Genomic DNA, 21,941 nt, shown 5'->3' with positions numbered 1-21,941 from the left:
GCCGATGCCACGCACCGCTTTCTTCCCAGCTTTATATGATAATATAGTTACGCGACTGCTAAATTTTGGGCTGTCCATGCAGTGACCACATAATAATAATATTTAATAATATTCTTTATGTTTCATACCTACTTTAATGGTTAAAATTTAAAATTTGATTTAAAGACGTGCTTATTGAATTGGATTTTTAATAAAACTGCATTAGGTTAAACCAAATAAAATAATATAGTTACACGAGCAGAGTATATAAAATAAATTATAATACGCATCTAATAAATAATTTTGCGATAAAATTAAGGTTATACCTAGTTATAAATAATTATAATAAGTTTATTTGAACATAATAATATAACGAAACGTTAGCAATTTACATATAGATACGATTCCTCGAGCTGTAATTTATAACGCTCCTACGCGTAATCCCTCGCATTTTAAACAAAATCGTTTAAATAATTATTCAAAAACGAGTAATTAGTTAAACTGTTTAAATATTATATTTTTATGTTTTTAATACGCCGCTTGTTATAGATCCCGGTTGAAATACGTGAAGAAACCCATCAGTCGAATAATCGTTCCAACTAATACAGGACATAGCGTTCAGCGATAGTAAATAGTGATATATATATTCACGAATAAACGTTCATTATACCTAAGTTTTTGAACGACAAAAAATAACATTTTATAAAGCAAATGACACACGCAACGATGTATTTGAAAAAGAAAATTAAATATTATAAATTATTTTTATGTTACTTTGACTTAAAACGTTTTAATGTTTTTAACAATTATTAGGTATTAAGGTATGCAGTGTGGTATTAATAATGTATGTATATTATACTTACACGATGGTAATAAATAATAATTTATTATGATGATTCTTTTGATTTATAATTTCATGTCAAGCACCTATACGAAAACGCAAGTAAATAAATAATAGTAGCCAAAGCACGTCGGATGAAATATATAGAAGTGTACTTATTCGCAAAATGCATTTAGAAAAAAAAAATCAAAGAAGCAAAAAACAGGAAAATTACCAATATAAATTCAATTACAAATTTATGTGATATTATTACGTTTAGGTTTCTCTTGTTTATTTTAAATAATATTGGCAAATTACCAATACCACGCGAGATAGACATTTTTTCGAATTTTGATGTATACGTGCAAATGTACAATCGCTTAAATTGTATAATATATTATGAAAAAGAATTCACATCGATCACTTGCGTCAAATACTAGTAGGTTGAAGGTACATGACCTCAAATCAATGACGATTTTATACAATCGGATGTAATTAATTGTCAACACATATAGAGGTATAGGAAATTCAGTCAAATCAATAATATATTATATTATAATTTATAACATATTATATTTTTATTTTTTCAATCGATAATATTCAAATTACATTTTTTTTTCTGATATTTGTTTCTTTCGTTTACATCCATTAGTTAAATGTTTTTTTTTTTACTAAAATACCAGTTTGCTACTTCATTATTAGATGTATATATATACATATAATATATAGTAATATATACAATAATTTTAAAAATATTATATTCTTTTACTGTATACAAATCATGGTAACTCTGTAGAGAAATACTAATAAATTTATGTAGGTATATAAAATCATATTAATTTAAGTTCACATTATTAAAACTTACAAATCGTTATTACTTCGATCGTAAATTTTACTTTTACATAATTTTATTAACAATTCCCACGGTCAATGCTTACGAATCTTTTTTTTTGATAAATTTAATCTTGAGAATTTGATTAAATTAAAAATGCATAATATGAATACCAATTAAAACATTAGGCCATTAAGTAATAAAAATAATGAATGAGGAAAAAAATGAAAATTGAAATAGTTATAAAATGTACAAAATGCATAAATCGTTATAAATACAAACTATTAATCAAATAAAATAGCCACTGAATGTCCGGCCTTCTTTATTAAACTGCGCTGTGTGTAACAGACATAGGTAGGTACTTATTATGCGAACTTGCATTTAGGTTATCATTCGCTAACGGTCAGTTTCGCTATATTATTAGGTATACACAATTTTAAATACTATATATATAGTATCATATAATACGCGTGATGATAGCTACATAAAATAACAGACTCTGCCAACGTTAAGTTTCGTACTAATTGAATATAATGTTGATTGTATAGGTCAGCACAGTTAACTACGACCGTAAACAATACCTATTATTCATGTGGATGCTCAAAATTCAATCAAAATATTCATTAATTATCAATTATTATTTAATTAATTATTTTATCAGAATATGTATAGGTATAAAGATATACCATCCCCCACTCCGGGGCATGGCAGAAACCTACGGATGCCCCAATAGAAATTCTGCCAAAAACTCTCACCCACGTGTAAAACCAACCTACAGTTCCATAAAAACCTACAGTACTACCCCCTTCCCAATGGCCTTAGTTGCCGCGGGACAAAAAAAAATAAAAAAAATATACCTATCGTAATACATCTCTCGATCTGGATAGTTGATTAACTATTATTTCTTGTTTTTCTATCGGCAATCATGAAATATTGTGCTTCATCTATCTATATACCTACAGGTAATTCATATTAGTGTATATTAATATCCAATTTTTGCCAAGCCACTATATCATACAGAGATCGCGTCTGCCTAAGAACTAGTCAGCCCGATTATATATTTTATACGCACATAACGCAAATATCAATTTCTTAAAATAGAAAAAAATATTCTATATGCGAAGCGTTATTAGAAGCGTCACAGTGATACTGGGTAAAATTACAGTCTGACTGTCGTCATACTATAATCCTCTCGTTTTCTATGTGTTTGTGGAATAGTCGAATTCATCACGTATTTAAATAACACGTATAATATATACTCGTATTACAATATATATATATATTATGATTACACGAAAAACAACTTACGATTTGTCAATTATAACGGAATATTTTATTTTCACTTATTTTCACTCGACTACTCGTATATTGCTGGAATTGTCGAGTCTAAATTTACACGGTTCTGCGATTCTCGTACATTATATAAATATATAATACTGCTGCTGCGTGCCTATATAGATTACATATTTGAATACACTTAATTAAACATACCAATTAAAAAAAGAAAAGAAAAATAGACTAAATAGTGGATTTTTACCTATCCGCACCAGCAGCAAACCAGTTTCGGTAATCTATGAATAACTTTATTATACTTATATCATATTATTATATATAGTCATTATAGGCACGTCTTATAACTAGTTTTTAACTAAAGTAGAATATTTAAAACATTCTTATCCATTTAACCATTTCAGTTAGACGCCCAGTAGTAGGGTAACTTGGAGGTGAGGTCTAAGGTTAAAATCATATTCATTTTTTAATAGCTTGCTATTTGAAAATCAAAAGTCGATAATGTTTTATCCAACAAGGGAGGTAGATAAAAATGTAAAAATTATAAAAATAATGTAAAATTGTAGTAAAGGAGTCCTATAAATGTATAATAATTTAAAAAAATAAACTATTTCTCTTTGCAAATATTTATTGAAATTTCTGTATTATCATGGGAAAAAATCATATACCTTGTTAACAAATAAAAATATTATAGTAAAATATTAAACTATTGTAAAACAAAATTAAGTTCTTCTTTGTAAAAATATTATTTTTAATGCTTTCAAATTAAATTATGTACATTTTTTAAAAAGTTTACTTGCTTCCAATTGTATAATTACAATTATTAAGTACCTATGAGTATTGCATGATATTTTCAGAACTTTTTCTTACAAAATATCGTCTAACAAATAAGACTAGTAAAGTAGTAAGTAGTTGCCACCTCCAAACTCAATGCTACATAATGTATGTAAACCTTTAGGTACCGGTATTCCGGGGTAAATCTAAGTATTAGATATTATTAATTTTTCTGTAATTTATAAGCATTTTCAAGTTTACTAGTAATATTTTAAATGCTCGTAACTTACATAAAAATTAAAATATCGTAAAACAACCAATGTAACAACACAAGTGTTGTTCTTAACTTTAGGTTTAAAAAAAGACGAATTCAATGCCTATACTAATATTATATTGTAAAGAATTATAAGCCATGCCTATGTAGATTATCATGATTAGAGCGTGGATTTCTATGCAATTGCATATTTCTTTCCTTTTAATATATTTGGATTTTTATCAGTTATCTCCACGAATCATCATAATTTGAAGCTAATGGCGAAATTTTTTTTTGCATATTTCTGCATGTTTAAAGATTATTGCATATTTTATTGCATATTTTGACAAAATTTAAAATTAATTGCATATTGAAGCGAAAATTTAAAAAATATTTTATCATGTAGAAAAATTAAAACTAAATTTCGAGAACGTTCAGATCGAAGATCTTTATCAAGACCCGAAAATACTAAGTTGCTTCAAATATGCCCCAATAACTTCAGTTTTCACGTCGAACGTTCATTCTCTGCAGTCTTTAAAAATATGTTAACCAATAAATGACACAGCTTCACAGAAGAAAAACTTGAAAAGCATAGGTACCTATGATTATTCATTTTAATCATAAATAAAAATTCAAAAAAAAATCAAATTCAGAAAATTCCCAAAATTTTTTTTTTTTGTAAATTTTAAATAAATAAAAATTTCTTGCATATATTTTACATATTTTCATAATTTTGACTGCATATTTTTTTACATATTTTCATTATTTTGACTGCATATTTGTTGCATATTTTCATGATTATTACTGCATATTATATGGCATATTTTCATGATTATTACTGCATATTATATGGCATATTTCGATACTTTTAAGCAATATTTTTATCGTAATACAATTAAAAAAAAAGTATCAGCATAATCAGATGTATCAGACTTACATAGACGAAAAACAATAAACCACAAATAAGCCATTGAAGTTCAATAATTATTGAAGAATACATAGTAAGTATCACTTCTTTAGATTTTATGAATAAAAAAACAGATTGTAACCGACTTGGACCCAATTTCCCCAGCCCCCCACCCTGAAATGGTCATAACTTTTTTCGGTTTTCTTTACAAACGAAAATTTTGTTTTTACAGAACTTTACAAACGACTTACAAACGACTGAGCCGAAAAAAGTTTGGTTTTTCCAAATCCCGTGGTTTTCACCCATTTCTCCAGCCCCCCCACCCTGAAATGGTCATATCTTTTTTCGGTTTTCTTTACAAACGAAAATTTTGTTTTTACAGAACTTTACAAACGACTTACAAACGACTGAGCCGAAAAAAGTTTGGTTTTTCCAAATCCCGTGGTTTTCACACATTTCTCCAGCCCCCCCCATCCTGAAATGGTCATATCTTTTTTCGGTTTTCTTTACAAACGAAAATTTTGTTTTTACAAAACTTTACAAACGACTTACAAACCTTAAGTTATGTTTTGATAAACATTATTGGTGTTGGGGGGGCTGGAGAAATGTCCGTCATTTTTAGTAATAGTTTTGAGAGTCACTTTTAATTCATAACAGGTCGTAATAAGATAATAGATATGTGACAAAACCAGCAGCCATAATGAAGAGACTCGTTCCTTCCAAGTCCCGGTGTCTCTGTATAATACACAGCAGTGGAAACCGAAGTGGTGAAATAATAATTACCTGGTGGGCGTGAGAGTAAGTTTTTAAAACGTATCCTAACACTATACCTAAGAATATTATTTACAATGTATGGTTACGCGTTACATATCATACTTATTGGATCTACAACCATAATATACCCGGTATAAAATGACATATAATATTATAACCTTTGTCGAGTTTTTTTTACACTGGATTTATGGTTTGGAATGAAAACACTGTGGCAGAGGCGTTACAATTGAGGCGGGTTTGCCAATCAATGGTATACCCGTACCTATATATGAATAATAATATAAATATATAATATTAAAACATCCCATAAAATTCACACATGCACACTCCTCGTATCTCACAAATGCTTACAGTATAATTATTATTAATTGGTATTATTATGTACACACACGGCCGCAACTAAATTATACTGGTGGACTTTATGGCAGTTCTGGCGGTTGTCCCAAATATTAAAATTGTGAAGCAAATAATTATTGGGTGCGTACTGCAAATACAATATAATTTATTTTATACGTACGACGAATATTTTATATGTATATATATATATGTCGTTAGGTATACGAATATAGTGTATATACGACATTATGATGCAGTTTGAGCGTCGGTGCATTATAAATTATAAAAATATAACAGTGATTTGCATCAGACACTGTGCTAGACAAACAAGAGTTCGTGTACATTATACATTAGCGTTATACTTTTAAGCGTCACGTGCGCTTAAGTTCATAATATTATAATATGGGTGCGAAAATCGGTCGCGCGTCACGATACTCGATGAAGACAGCGCGTATTTTATGTATGAATTTGGGTGCGTCCACTGCACCGACTTTCGGGGAAATGATGGTGTTATAATTGGATTAAGTGACGATAATATTTTATTGTGTATGATATATCATGATATATTATAATTACGAGTGTGTTTGATGGTATATTTAGGTACTATATATACCATACCTACCTTTAAAATCGCTGCAATCCGGGTCGTCGTCGCATTGAACCGATTATAATATGATATAGGCGGCCGATCCTATTTAGAAAATCGTGTATATGCATATAATGTGCATAGGTGGTAGTGCGGTACCTAACTGCTACAGAATCGTTGAACACACTCGTACCTGTATTATGTTGTATATACATATAATATTATTAAATTCTCAAATCGTGGCGGTGGTATTCGGTCGTGCGAAATAAAAACAAATTTCACGTGATATCGGCAGCGAATGTATATTATGTTATAGTATACATCATGACGTGTGTGTGTGTGTGTGTGTGTGTGTGTGTGTGTGTGTGTATAGTACCAGTAACCAGTCGGTCTGGTCGGACCAGTCGTCACAACTCATCGGTTAGTTGGCGGTGGTGGACGGCGGTGGTAGTTATAGGTAGATAGGTAGGTAAGGTATATTATAATATAATATATATCAGCTTGTATTATTAATCGTTAGTATGCGGTGTACACTATAATTATTATACTTTTTCATGCCCATATGATACTGGAGAAATACGCGCGTACTTGGCCAAACGCATGGATACCTCAAGAAAGTATACTATGTGTATAATATAATATTATAACGACACAGTTTTACTGCGACGTCGACGAAAAGTTTGGCGACCGTATATCGATAGTACGCTATATACCAATATTAACTGGGGTGATTAAACCGTGACCGTGTCTCATCATAAGACGCTTAAAAGTTACAATAACTAATGCGACAATATGTTTTGCAATAAAGACAAGATCATCCCCATATAAAATGTAATTTGTAATCTGACCACTATCGAAAGTTTAATATAGTTTAAAAATTCAACACATTTTATTATTTGTTTAGATACAATATTATGTTATTTACGATAATGTATTGAGAACTAATTTTTTTCGTCCTCTTGGCTCTTATGTATTTTTCGTTATATTTTGTAGCTCACAGTTGTCTTATCACTGACTAACCGTTAACCATATAGACGGATAACTTTTACTGTAATATAAACAGGTGTATTACGCGCGAGAAGCTTAACACTTTTGTCCGCCGAGAGATCGCCTAACTGTCCCGATACCGTTTCTACTTCTACCTAGGTAGGTATTTAATAATATATTAGAGTATATATACACGACTTGTGTATAATTAACGCGCGTTCCGAACGTGCGCTTCTATTCTGTCCGAAACGGCGAACCCGACCAGTCGGCCGACACGACCTACAACCGAGCTGCACAGATATTGCCGGTCGCGTGGTAGCTGCTCATAATACTCAAAATTAATATTATACATATATTGTTGTGTACCTATAACTTGAAATTAACTCGTCACGGGTCACGCCAGGTCGGTCCGGTCTGCGAGCGCCCGCGCATGTGTGTGTGTCTTCTAACTTCACCTGACAAAGTTCATCAGCAGCAATAGATACCTACGACGCCGCGATCGATGAAATATAAATAATATACGTATTATAAGTAATATTTATAGTACCAATAGGTACCTATAGAATACGGGTGCGCGAGTATGGTATTATAATATTCTACGGTAGATAGGTAGGTACATATAACATGCACGCGGTGGTCGCGGTCTTACATTTATACGATATAATAAAATATTATCCCAATGACCTTTCGCGCGAGCTCGACTATTAATTATTATTTGTTCGAATATACCCACCGAATGTTCCGTATATGTATAATATATACGTATATATTATATAGTAGAGGTATTGTTATACATACATTATGGTTTATTAATAATATTATGTCGTCCACTGTAACGATTATTACTGTCGACCGCTCTTATCCGCGCGCGGACCACCCACGCAATGATCGCTTACCGATATAGGTATAACATTTATATACGACCGAGAGGCGTATATTATTATACATATGCGTACATAATATTATGTAGATATATTTCAATAAGGAGCAATACGATGACGACCGTATACGAATAATAAACACCGCAATATATTTCAACTACCGTTTAGCCCGGGCGGGACTTTTCATAAAATCTCAAGACGTATACAATAATATATAGGTGCGCGCCCTGTATATAATATTTATTATATAGTCAAATGCGTATAACATACCTTATTACAATACATGAGTATAATAAATATATATATATATATATATATATATATATATATGGGGGACGCTCGTAGATACTTGTAATATGTATATACATAATAATAATATATTATACTTCCACGACCGGAACCGAATAAACGCGGATTTAGGGCGCACATTACAATGTTTTTATTATTATATACGTATTTCGTTTCGATCGCTGTCGTACGATAAAAATATAAAATACATACATAATGTGTACAACTACATAATATAATATAATATTATTATCGTGCAATTCGCATATTATTCTGCAGCGATCGCCGACGTGGTCTTCAGATAATATGCGGATCGACGTGGTCGGTTATTTTTCTTCTTGTACATTATATTTTATAATATAATAATAATGTATACCTTCCCAATACTCTTTTTCGTAGAGTTAATAATTATATACGTACGCGATTTGCGAACTTCGCGGTCTGCCGCAGCAGCCGTTAGAAACCTTCACGTGATTTTTATCTGTATACACGCGCATGCGAATTTTATCATAATAACAACGCATATGAGCTTCGAGTTATATTCTGCAAGACATCATAAATATATATGCTCGTGAGCGCATAACTTTACAACAGTATAATAATATTTTAAATAGACATTGACGTTTTTAATTGTTTCGCGATTTAATAAAAAAAATATACAGGTACACGCGTATATAATGTATATTTTATGTATTGCATTAAACTGTACACCAGACATCCGATGGGGAGCTGGTAATATATATTAATAATAGTAATAATATTATATAGGTAACTGCAAACTGTATTTAATGTAAATATGTAATAATACAATATACTATTAAATATATATATATAATGCTGCAGGTATGGTATAAATTGTATACCTATAATATGTTTATCTGAGTACATGAACAAGGATGAAACACGTTATTTTTATTTTGACGATGGTATCGCCATGTACCTAATAAATGCTTGATTTTTATTCGTGTTATTATTATTATCATATCAGAGAAGATATGCGTAGGTATACCAGTATACCAGTATAAAATATGATAATATTATATCACGCTATAAAATTATACCAATTTACATACAAGATATGTAATATATATATATATATATATTATGTATATTAGTCGCGTTTGAATATGCACTATTAATATTTTTACAATATTATACCATAATATAAGTGTGCAGGAAATAGGATCAATGAGAGCCAATGTCAATAATATTATATGCTGTTATATCGTGCCACTGTTCATATGAATCGTGTATTCAGTATCGTAAACAGAACATTCCTCTCCAGTTTGATATATTATAACGCAAATACAAAGTGCCTCGTCGTATATTATAATAATTTGTCCCTGCAATCAGTCACATTAATAGAAATCGAAAGTGTTTTTCACCCCTGAGTCAAGATCATGACCTTCGGACGTCAACTGGATCGTGACTTTTCTCGATGACTTTGTCTCGTATATGAAAAAAACATCGCCAAAGAGTTTAAGAGATATAAAAGTAATAAAGCAACTATAACATGATAGTTATCAACAGTGACGTATTTATGGGAGAGGGTATTGGGGATAGATCCCCTTGGTATCTTATTTGTTACTTATTTATATTATTGTGATGGTAACTGGTATGTGAACTATCACCTCCCCTTGGGGAAATTAAATGTTTGCTAACGTATACCCCCCTTCGACAAAATCCTAAATACGCCACTGGTTACCATCAAGTATATTATTTTAAATTTCCAGTGTCAGATTCGGGTACAAGCCAGTACAACTCCACGTTATATTCAACATACATATAATATACAAACGTATAATATATTATTATATTGAATGGTTGAATTAGATTGATAGTTTTATCGCATTTCAATATCCAAATATGGCGTAAATTTATTTCTCTGAAAATTATATACATGTCATTAACATAAGCTACCTATAATACAGCATGTAATATGATGGTATATATATTTATTCATATTCGATCTTTAAGCAGATTGTATAGAATTAAGAAAATGGTAATCAATTTAAATATTATTACACTTTAGTCGACAACTATTATGTTGACATATATTATGCGTTATACGCACTTTTATCCTATAGGTACCAATAATATAGTCATAATATTACTAGTTAAGAATTTCATTCATTTATACTATACGATCAATCATTGATTATTGACGTTATGTATCGAATAATAATGTATATATAATATATATACTTACGAAACAATTCGAGTAGACGAATTATTCCTACGTTTACAGCATCACCAAATTCCATACATTTAAATAAAACTATAACCATCTTTATTCTAATTTCTACTAATTCATCTTCTTAACTCTATACTATAGATGATAAATATGGCCCGAAATATATTAATTTTTTTTCTCTTTTAGGGGTAATGTTTGTAATATTTTGCAAGTATCAAACACAAAATACCACCACTATAATTGTACGAATATATTAATATAAAATATTATTACTATATATTTAATTATTTTCCACAACCAATATCGTATAATTTAAACTTAAAATGTGTAGATTCCAAATTTATTGAAAGTTGTTAAAGATAAATCGTTTTTGGCAGTATCAAAAGTCACGTTTCCGTTATATAAGGCATACGCATATTATATTATGATAACAAATCGAGTCAAGGGATTCTTCGTGGTGTATTATACATGTATACACAACACGGAGTTCATGTATTTCTTTAAATAAGACGACATTGAAGGAAAGTTTGTTTGTTTATTGTTTGTTAATATTGAAAAGAAATTTAAAATGAACAAATATAAAAACTACAATGTACCTAATTGATACAATGAGGTTGTAAAATGAACGTAAAAGCTTTTAGACTTCAAATGTTTTATTTTTTGTCAACATTCACTGTCTGACTGTTTATAACAACGAAAAAATGTATGAACTTAAAATCAAGGTAAAATCTAAAATAATAATAAATTTTTTTTCAATATGGTAACGTTCAACAGCCAATACTTAATAATATTAAATGCAATTTTCTACTAATTATGACAGTTATATAATATTTAAATTTAGTAATCAATGGCACCTAATATTTATACAAGCAAACAATATTTTATTTTCGTTTGGTAAAACAGAACCATCGTACGAGTACATCTTTAAAATACAAATTTTCTGAAAACATGAATTCTTATTTTGTTTCAAAGTTGAGCGTTAGATAAACAACTATTTTGAATTTCTAAACCACACGTTACGGCATTTTTATAAAAATAGCAATGAATGTGTAGTATTTGATTTTTATATGTTACCTATATAGATTAAGATGTTTGGTGTACAGCCTTGAAATATTTTCTTCTTTTCCCGCCTTAACATTCTAAATATTAATTTTATCTAATTGCTACTTATGTAATATATTTATGCATTTTAAATACTTTTATTTTTTATCAACCATATCGATAAAATATGCTTAACCCATCTAATAAGAGTATGAATAATTTGAATAATATGCAGTTTTTTAATATATTTTTGATAAAATTAATTTTTGGTCTCATTGCGCTTCAAGGCCACAGTCCGCCGTAGGTGTCTAAATTAATACTAATTTAATAACATATTGTTTTTGTTTATACAATAATTATGTAAGGTTTGTTATTATTTTTATAATATTATCTGATTATCCTCTAAATTAAAATTTTATTTAAAAAGCTTGTTTCAAATTTTATTTTCTATATAATTATTTTGTATTGTATATTTGTATAATATATATATATATCGGCGTACTAATCAGATAAAAGCTTATAATATAATATGAGGTACCTATATTATGAAACGTATAATACCTATAGGTAGGTTTGTTATAGTATTTTTTATACTCCACAGTGACATATAATATATTTAATGCAATTATCATACAAATACATTGTTAGGTATGTCAATCTTCTTACATGGCATTATTATTTCAAGCATTTTTGTATTTCCTAGTGGTGATTCGTAATAGATTTCATTAATTTTAATCATAGCTATAAATTATAATACCTATAGATACCTAATTTAATATTCTTGAACTATACTGTTGGATAATAGCTAAAATGTTACCAAGACTTTAATAACAGAAAAAAATAATGTAAAGCTTATTAAAAAAATAATAAAATAATTTCAAGAAACCGTTTAAATTCGCGTAACAGGTCATTGTGCAGGTAGCAGGTCTATTATCAACTCGTCATCTTAAATTTGTTATAAGAGTAATAAGCTGAAGATTATTGCACTATAGTCAACCATTAATAATTCAAGAGAACTACAATTTTAATAACAATAAAAAATCCTTCAATAAAAATACATAAATAAGACGTCATCTGTGTAAACTAGAATATACATTAAAATACTGTGATCATAACGTAATTTTTACTAATCGCATTTATATGATATTCATTCAGACACTATGACAATACTAACCGTAGCACCATTAAGCTAACGTATAATGGGAATACAAAATTAATAGGTACTTACAATTTGAAAAAGTATAACGAAAACTGAGTTAATATAGACACGGTGAATGAAAGACTTCCTTTCTCACCGTATTTACATTTTATATATTTAACATAATTTATATAATACCAACAGTTGTTGTCATTTAACAGGAATGACAAAACTGATAAAAACCGACCGGTTATAGCTTATTATTGGTATAGGTACCTATATATGATTTTTTTTTTTTGCAAATCATTATTCTTTCTCTTCTTATATTTCCGGTAAATTAATATTTTTCTGTCTCTATATAAGTATTTATACACAATAAATATATAAATTTTATACGCAAAGCTTATGAGAGGTCCAATCTATAGTGATTGTGTATCATGGGTTTTACAGAGTTCATGTAGCATATAGTTAGGTAAACGTATAATTAAGATCAAAAAACAATTTCCAAGCATTACCGATGTTAAGCTATTTAATGCGTAGGTAACATTATGACTTATATGAGGTATAGTCTTAAAAGTTTGAACAGCCTTTTGAATTTAAATGTTCACATCAACAAAATATTATATTTTTCTTCAATCACCAATTGCGTTTATTAAAACATTTTTTTTTTTAAACGCTTAAACAAATTATTTCGAATACATCAAAATTAATTGTACAAAAAACATATTCACTGTGAACTGTATGCTCTCATATAGTCATATTGTATTGTGATTATACTCTATTACCTATATATTTTTGATCGCTGTTAATGTTATTTATGTTGTTTTCTAACGAAATAGTTTAGGAAACTTTTTGTTGCATACAATTATAGGTTATGCGCAGTTATTAATAGATACACAGGTGTTTCATTTAAACAATTTATATATATATTGAATAACTTTCAGTAGAGTCCTAATCACTGTGTCTATCACTCTGTCTACCGAAGTGGTATTTGATAAATACACCCATTTGACATTCGTTAAACACACTAAAAAAGTAAAATCACTTCGATTTACTCAATTGTTCTAAATTTTAGGACACATGAATGACATAAAAATTATAATATAGATATTATATAAAATATATACTTATAAATGATGATGTTAGCTTGTTTCTCTGTGTAACGATTGTGATTAACGATATCGTACATAACTATTTAAGTCTAGCACGGCTAATATTTGCTGAGTGTGAGGAATGGCGAGTTATGGTCTAGCTAGACGGATATACTGACCAATGCGATTCAAAGTTCTGACGTCTGTTGTGGTCTAATGAAGTCTTATTTTTTACAGCTTATAAGTTCGAAATGTGTTATTTTTTTCGTAGCTATGGACATTGAATTTTCACTTTATTGATATTTCTAATTTTTTGTACGAACAGTTTTTCAAAATTAAAATTATTTTCAACTGCACTTCTTTTTATTGTTTAATTTTATTAAGACACGTTGAAATACTGCAGCGTTCAGTTCACTTTAGTCTGTGCTTATATATTATATACCTAGTAATATTGGTGATATCGTAATAAATTATGATATTTGTATTTCATAGGTGCAGTATAGTAAATCTCAACATAGTTATATCCTTCGTATTTTTTAATCAACATTATAACGTATAATATATAGTACAATATACATTTATATAATATATATATATATATATATATATATACATATAGCCACGATATAGGTAATATAGGTATTGAAGGTATATAATATATACTTGTGATTTCCTGATCTATGGGTGTAGATACATGTTTTGAATTAAATTGCACTAGGTACCTTTATGTACCTATAGGTACTAGCTAGGTATACGTTTTTATTCCGTGTTTCATATCATAAATGTAAGGTGGTATCTATATAATAATGTACAGAAATTCCAATCACAGAAAAATAGATAAATCACGAAATATAACTAATATAAGTTTACACGAACTATACGTTGCAATACAACATGTTTTTGTATCAGTATTCAGTATGTTTTGTATTGTGGTAGGAGGGATTTGTTCCAATAAGCCAATACTATTAAATATGCCATATGGCATAAATACAAATATATGGTGGCATTGGTCACGATAGTTTTTATGCAGTAATACTTCTTCTGTCTGGGGGGAGTCAACATAACGAGTGATTTTCAGCCCTTCATATGCGCATAACCTGTTTTCAAAATGGCTACCAAGTAACTAGGCCTTACTATGCTAATTTTTTTTGTCGAGTTGTTTGTTCTTGTTACAAATATCATCGTCATGCGACACGGCTTTGTTCAGAACAACTGATCTGATAGACCTTCATACCTAATATGTATAAGTAATTTATAAAGATGTTTAGATATATAATGATACTCATATAACATGCTGTATTATATAGTAACATCTAAATTGTCTAACACCTATAAAGATAATAACGAAAAAAACAATAAAATTTCCTGGTGGGAGGGGTTTTGATCCCTATTCGTGGTTTTTTAATTTTTTGCTTGATATTATAAACAGTTTAAAACCATTTTATTAACTGTAATATTGTGAAATTATTTTTTTTTCATTATTAATTTTCAACGACCTATAGCCTATTATATATTGATAAGAGTCTGTAATGTTTGCACGCTTGCGGGCGTTTGTGCGTGTGCTGCAGTGTATGCATCCTCATCCAAGACTATAACATTATTCACACTCATGGTTTTGAAATTTGGTACATATAGCCTATAGGAGATAAATACCCAGACTCCCTCTCCCATGGCTAAGTCACTGCATATATAAGTAGCTGGTAATCCTATACAAACTTTATAGAAATAATGAAATGAAAAAGGTATAAGATTTTTAAATCTTACACAAAACAACTTTTATAGCTATATAATTAAAAATCAAATACAAAATATGCATATTTAATAGAATACATTTAATGGTTATAATAATCTACCTAGGTAGCATATTATATTATTATATAATACATGTATATTGTATATGCATATAGTGTAATTCCTTACGCCATGTATATGAAGATAGCCGAACATTGCAGTTAAAACAAAGAAGACATATTCAAGACAATTTCCAACAATTTTTTTTTTTGACCTTCTAAAACACCATTATATTATAATTAATAATCTAACCAGATATTATAAAATGGTTAACCTTTCGTATTGCATTATTGTTCTCAAAAGTTTTACTGCAGCTTTTTACAAATTGTAAAAATTCCATTGTTTTATTATTGATATAAACATAAAATGTCTAGCAATTTTTCAGTAGATTGTCTAAATATTTAATAGTATGTAATTAATAATTTAATATTTCATTTCTAATTTAAAAAAAAATCGAACTTTTAAGCAGAAAATATACGAGGGAATATTATAGGTTCACTTGTTTTTATTGAGGGATAATAATATATAATTGATCGACAAAATAATATAATATTATAACAATTTTATTATTATTGTTATTATATACGTATTTTTTTCCAATCTTTGTCTTAGGATAAAAATATAAAATATGTACCAAATGTGTACATATACATAATATATAATATTATTATTGTACAGTTCGTATAGGTAGATTCTGCAATCGCCGCCGTGATGGTCTTCAGATGATATTATGATCGACGTAGTTGGTAATTTTGCTACTTGCATTACATTATATTTAATAATATAATAATAATAATATATACCACCTCCATACACTTCGTCATAAAGTTAATAATTATATGTATTATATATATATACGCGATTTGCGAAATTTGCGGTCTGCTGCAAATGCAGCCGTTAGAAACCTTCGCGTGATTTTTATCTACATATTACAATTATAAAGAGCATTTAATAGTCACTTATTTGTATAAAAGAATAGTCTTGATGGAATTTTAAGGTCATCTGTGAACAAAATAATTTTAGAATTCGTTAGAGAAATATCATTAAGGTAAGAAAGGAAAGAACTGGAGCTAATAATGAGATATAATAATATCACCTCAGCTGATACTGTAACTTTAAAGTTTAAATGTTTCAGCGCCATCACGTTCAATACAATTCATTAAATATAAATATTCATTTAATTTATGTGAGTGAAATAATAGTAGAGGTTAAGTTTTATCACAAAAGAATGTTATCAATTCCATAAGAAATTTATTACTAGTAGGTATGCAAACTATAAAATTAGAAAGTATCAAAAGTATTGACAAAAATGGCAACTTGTTCCAATTTTAAACAAATATGTATTTGAAAAATAGGTGTCAAAATAATTTAAAACGCTTATAAATATTATTGTTTGCGTATACTTGAATAACTACGTAATTCTAACCCTTCACTGTTGCTCATTTAATAGGTAAATAATTGATTATTGTTTTTCAGTTATAATTATTTTATATAATGACCGCGCGTTCCCAAACTTTTTGAACAGTTTTATAATTAAGTAAATTTTGAATCAAAATTTTCACTGCTTGCTTAAAGTTGAAAAAGTGTTAAAAATTTAAATACCATCATCTATATTGTAAAATCCCTTAAACCACGAGAACTTAAAAAAAAATTAGAAAATCATTTTTCTTAAATAAGTATAAAATATAAATGAACATTTATATAAGTATTATATTATTATTATTACATAATATTATACTGTACTTATAATTATATTATACATAGGTGATAAAATTGCTTATAAATACTATGTATAATGTATATAATACCTATTTAATATTTATAATAAATATGGTAATATAATTGATAATAGCAAATAATCATGTGACATAATAATATAATTTCGATTAATTAAAAGATGCATGAACAGCAGTTTAAATATGTTTATTTACTTATGTGATGATGTTTATTTGACTTTTCGAAATTCTATTTTGATTAACTATATATTTAAGTACCTAATATATGACGTATAGTAGGTACATGTATACCTATATTGTATATAGTACATGTATATAATAAATTATACACTTTTATACTGTGTATCAGAGGCTGACAGCAGACTGGCCCGACGAGTTACTGAGAAATATTTGACGTGTTTTTGGCCATTTTGGGCCCTTTAAGTCATGAGGCTGCTGACTAAAAAGTGTTAAGAGTTCAAATTGAAAAAATGGAGTCTAAATGTCGGAGTTGCACAGACCCTAATATATGGTTGTAAGTGTTGTGGATATTAAGTTTAGAACCGATAAAACACAAAAACTCGGTGGGCTCAATTTGTCAAATCTCTGGTTATTACCATTCATCAACTATAGTCAACCATGAACGACTAGTTGATCTTCAGAAGAGGAATATTAGTCGATCGTCTTAAAGATAATTCATCCCAAATCCGTTGATTATTGCGTAGGTACGTAATCTTAAACACATATTATATAAAGTATATTTATTAGCGATGTATAAAACGTACAGTTTTTCGATGAAAAAAATCATAGAATAGTAATTTTATTAGATGCGCAAGTTAATATTATGTTTCGTGTAATAAAATAATGTAATATACCTGTCTAAATAGATGATGGTGGTCGATTGTTACCAGATATTTATAATTTTTAATATAAATCACTTATTGTTACTGTAAAAGAGTGGTGATCAACCGATCATTACTATATAGTGTATATAAGTTAGGTAAAGGTTTATATACCCTATTGTACCTAACTTAATCTAAGTTTTTATAAAGCCAACTAACTTCCACATTCGAACTATCTATTGGCTATTGTGGTTGCAGCCAACCGTGGTTAAATAGATATAGCTTGAAATTATTTTACTTTTAATTATAAATCACAGTAAACCGATGATACTCGTAAATTATAAGATACCATGATACGGAAAATAGCAGAAGAACTAATAAGTATCAGGTATATACTATATATAATCTAATAGAAGGAATAATTAGTAGGTACTATACGAGTATTATGTATATAGTAGATAATATAAGCTATATTGGTATTAGGTACTATTATATATTATATAGTAATGGACATATTTTTTTAAATTTTTGTTATAATACACATTTTTATAAAATATAGGTATTACCTACTACATATGATGCGAGAGCAAAATAATTGCTTAATTCCAAATATTCACATAATAATAATACATATAAATACTTTTTAATTCCATACAATATAGGTATAGGCAGTTATTAAATTCTAATTATTTTTGAATAATAAGTCTATATTATGTTTATTTATAAAGGTTACGTATGGGTACTAAAAAAATGTCATCCGAAAATAAAAACTGCAAAAGCCCCGCGCAGAAATTGTTGAATAATTTCAAAAGCCAAAGATAGGCTTATAAATTTTGTTTATTAAAATGTGTGTTAGAAACCAACGGTTCATCGCCACAAACGCAGTAGGTACATATTATCTTTCTTTTTGTTATATTAACAAGTTGGTACAATTTTACACTTGCAATACTAACAAGAAATAGGTGCCTACACGAATAGGCTACAAGCGCAAGCGCGAGCGCGCACAACCGACGTCAGCGGCGCACTGCACTGCCAAGTGCCGACCACGACACCGCGCGAATTCGGAGCATCGCGGTCGTCCTTCGGGGGCTTCCTCTCACCGGCACCACCGATGCGGCCACCGCGGGCAGCACCGGCAGCACGCGTCCGATACACCGACCGTCGCGGACTTCGCAGGCGCTACAGCGTCGGCGCCGCGGTAACGCGCTCGACGGCCAACCCGTCACCGTGCCCCACTGCCGGGCGATCCGGGCGCCGCCCCGTTTCGCCCCGCTCGCCGTGAAACGGCCCCGCCCCGCTGACTTCTCCCCCACCCCACGACGACGGCGATTACTCCTACGCCACTTCCACCGCGACCACTCTTCCGCAAACCGCAACGTCAGACACCGCGCCGCCGCCTCCTCCGGTCGGTGTAACTGGGCCACCGTGCGAGCGAGAGAGATGAGTCGCGTGTCACCCGGGCGCGGAAAGCAAAAGTGTACGGCGGCGGTGGCGGTATCCCGGCCGTTTGTTGCGGTATATACCGCGTGCGTGTGCGCGCTCTCGCTCGCGTTTTATGTATAGTTCGTGTATTATTATTATTATTATTATACTGTAACTGACCGCGCGCGCGCCGCTAACGTTATTTTTTCGCGCTATACTCGACTCGAGTGGGATCGGTTCGGCCGGACGGACGAACGGGCGGCCGGTGGGGGGAACTCGTCGGTAGGTAACGGTGGCGGCGGCGGACGACGAAGACGCGCCGGGCGAAACTGGGTTGTCCTCCGGCCCGGCAGTGGAACAGACGCATCCGATACGCGAACAACACTCTCTCGACGTCGCGGCTCACACCGCACAACGCACACGACGCGCGACGACGATCATAATAAAAAATGAGATAATGGTTATAGGCAATAATCGCGAATAACATCGATCGTCGCCAGATCGTTAGAATATCGGACCGCGCAGTGATCGTGTAAACCTCGTGGGTATAATAATTCGTTCGCGTGCACTTTATACGAAATAATATTATTATTTATTATTTTACCGTTGCACAGTTATCGATATTGTTTTCGTGCGATTTGGTTTGTTCGTTTGTTCGTTCGTTTTCTCTTATTCGCATCTTTCGTCTTTCGGTTTTTTGTCGATCGATCGGCGAACAAAAAAAACGTTCGGTGTTTTTTGTGCCGTCCACTGCGACATGGCCACGCGGATGCTAATATTAAATATTCGTTACGTGACGACCGTCTAAACTTTTGAAGTGTCCAAGTGCGTTCCGCGTGAGGATAACAATAACGACACGGACGACGCGTGATCTGCTGCCCCGCCGACACTCGACCGATCATCGGGTAAGAATATTTTTTTGGTTAGCCGTTAGGTTCTATATTTCAATATTAATTTATTATAAAGGCATCAATATAGTATAACTTTACTTAATAATACTATTTTATTTATTTATTTATTTTGAAGTAAATTTTTTCTTAGAAAAGTTCTTAAAATTCATAAATTTACATTTTTTTGGAAAATATGAAATAAATTTAACTGTAGAGGAATTTTTCAAGTGAATAAGTAGATACCGAAAAACATATTTACCAGGTAAAACCAATAGAAAAAAAAATACCGAACTTCAATTTATATATGTACCAAATACTTATATATTTTATTTATACCTATACCTATTTAATATGAAATATTAATTAGAAAACAATTATATTTATCTAAAATAATAATAATATTACCAATATTTATATTTTATACGTTATTGAAAAAAATTTGAAACATAACTAACATGATGAACTTTTTTATCGATGTGTTTACAATAAATTATATAGATCTATAATAATATCGATATTAGTTAATCTTCCTATTTAATTATTTATATCATAAGTTCATACATTTATTCAATTTTATGTAGGTACCTTGGACAATATAATTTTGAGTTATACATCGAAATTTATTCTATTAGACATATTTCTATAGAAAATAATATTCACTATTTATTTTTGAGTATACAATTTTCTATAAATTATAAAATAGTAATTTATGGCTTTATACGTTTTGTAGCTAATTTCATAACGTAGGTAGGTAGCTACCTAAAAAAACGTGATTTGATTAATATATTAAATTACGACCTTTAATATATTTTTTAGATTCTGAGCGGAGCGAGGAATGTATTGGTTTTACAATGATGTTTATTTCTTTTTCTTTTTTTTTATTCTGTTAACACTTTTTCTTCCTCTAAACTTGCTCAAAAGTGTCAAGTGTAGCATTTTTTCTGAAAGGTAATCTTCTTAAACTGGTACTTTAAAGATGTCATTTTTTGATTTTCGAAACGGTACTCGAAATAAAAGCGATTAAAGGAAAAAATATAATAATAGAAGTATAGGTACTTATAGGTATCTATGCAAATTGAGCTGAGCAATTTTGATTTGCTATAGGATATT

General features: G+C 30.0%; 1 protein-coding gene across 2 annotated transcripts in view; it reads left to right on the top strand.

Annotated features, from left to right (window-relative positions):
• The first annotated feature begins 20,187 nt into the window (after positions 1–20,187).
• LOC107166652 (uncharacterized) overlaps positions 20,188–21,941 on the top strand; it is a 56,153-nt gene continuing 54,399 nt past the window's right edge. For both annotated transcript variants that reach the window (XM_089223776.1, XM_015515408.2), the window contains exon 1: positions 20,188–20,846. The gene's annotated coding sequence lies outside the window, so the exon portion shown is untranslated. The remainder of the gene's footprint in view (positions 20,847–21,941) is intronic.

Source organism: Diuraphis noxia, unplaced genomic scaffold (assembly GCF_037042655.1).
Source record: "Diuraphis noxia isolate RWA-SAM2 unplaced genomic scaffold, SU_Dnox_SAM2 contig0003, whole genome shotgun sequence".
Taxonomy (NCBI): domain Eukaryota; kingdom Metazoa; phylum Arthropoda; class Insecta; order Hemiptera; family Aphididae; genus Diuraphis; species Diuraphis noxia.
This window is presented reverse-complemented; position numbering and strand designations above follow the sequence as displayed.